Raw genomic sequence first — 1,806 nt, 5'->3', positions numbered from 1 at the left:
ATGAAAGAGGGAGCTCTTCTTAATATTTTGACACCAAAATCATGTCGATACACCTTACCGACTGCGAGTCAAGCCACCCACGCTTTAACTTGACAGACTGTACAAATAATAATTGGAAAATAAGGAACTATGTACAGATATAAGAAGAATAATGATTAAAATTAGTAAAAAGCACTTAAAGAATTGTGTTTAAAATCGGCAGCATTTTAAATTGGTTCAAAATCATTTGTTTAAGCATCGATGTGGATTGTTATTTATACAATAGAAAAAATAAATGAGGAATTTTTAATGAAGAAAGTTTTCATCTCTGTAATGTGGACATCGTATACTAAAAAGTTTCTTTTAATATAATCGCAACATTTAAAAAAAAAAACAGTTTTGCATATGAGTAAAAAACATTCTTTGTAGGAATTAATTCATTTTTCTTAAAGTGGTCAATAATCCAGGTTGCAGACAAGTAGCATAATATGCTTAACTTTCCCATCCGAATAAGTTACGCTTTAAAAACGTGTGTACCCACAGGGACAAATTTCGCAGCAAAACTAAGATTTAAAACGTACATGACTAACTTTTATTGTATAACTCTTTATATTTGATAATTGAGGTGACGGATGCAACAACTCGACAAGCGCTCGAAACCGCGTAGAAGTATTGTCCACTCGGGAAAATCTATCGATAAAAAAGTGGCCTAAAAATGAAACAAAATATACTTTCGTCTTCAGCTTGACCCGTTCGACAAATTTTTCTAACGAAATTTTTTCATTCGATAATTATTCATCAAGATAAACAATAAAATTGTAGAAAATATTCCGATCAACAATCGATATTTTGTAAAACACAACTCGCGATTATTCGGCCGTTTGTTGATAAAAATGCTTGAACTTTGTATGGTCTATTTTCAATATATAAACGAAGACTATAAACAACACTTTTTGTTTAAAAAGCGAATATGTTTGTATTTATTTAATATCAAATTGATTCCGAACGAAAACCACGTTTCGCCAACTTCGATCAGTGGGACGGTCATCGAAAAAATGTTAGTTGAAATAACTTGTCGCGAGAAAGTTGTTCACTAGATTTTAAGACAGTTTTTCTGAAAATTTGAAGAAAATTGGTCAAAAATTGTAGAAATGGCAGCGAGTTGAAGTCAAAACACTGTGCCGCTGGAGCGTTTTGTTGTTCTTAGCCGCTGCTGCTTTATGGCTGAGGAACAAAGGCCGATAAGCGGAGTACTGCTGCAGCGTGTGTTGACTTCAACTCGCTGCCATTTCCACAATTTTCGACGGATTTTCTTCAAATCATCAGGAAAGCATTCTCAAAGTCTAGTGAACAACTTTCTCGCGACAAGTTATTTCAACTAACATTTTTTCGATGACCGTTCCACTGGTGAAGTTGGCGAAAAATCAATTTGCTAGTCAATAAAAACAAACTTATTCGCTTTTTAAACAAAGTGCGTTGTTTATAGTGATCGCTCATATATTGAGAATACACCATACAGATTACAAGCATTTTTATCAAAAACTGCCGATTAATCGCGAGTTGTGTTTTACAAAACATCGATTTTTGATCGGAAAATTTTCTAAGTTTTTATTGTTTATCTTGAGTAATAATTGTCGAATGAAAAAGTTTCATCAAAAAAATTTATCGTCCGGGTTAATCTGAAGCCTAAAGTATATTTTGTTTTACATTTCGGCCACTTTTTTTTATTAAATAGATTTTCCCGGGTGGACAATACTTCTACGCGGTTTCGAGCGCTTGTCGAGTTGTTGCATCCGTCACCTCCATTAGAGATTCTAGAACATTATA

At 33.4% G+C, this 1,806-nt stretch overlaps 1 protein-coding gene across 1 annotated transcript in view; it reads right to left on the bottom strand.

Moving 5' to 3' along the window:
* The window catches only part of LOC117176242 (protein Wnt-1-like), a 161,029-nt gene that overhangs the window by 25,177 nt on the left and 134,046 nt on the right, over positions 1 to 1,806 (bottom strand). The window lies entirely within an intron of this gene.

The sequence above is a fragment of the Belonocnema kinseyi genome, chromosome 7 (genome assembly GCF_010883055.1).
Source record: "Belonocnema kinseyi isolate 2016_QV_RU_SX_M_011 chromosome 7, B_treatae_v1, whole genome shotgun sequence".
NCBI lineage: Eukaryota > Metazoa > Arthropoda > Insecta > Hymenoptera > Cynipidae > Belonocnema > Belonocnema kinseyi.
The sequence above is the reverse complement of the archived record's forward strand: the minus strand, read 5'-3'. Positions and strand labels throughout refer to the sequence as shown.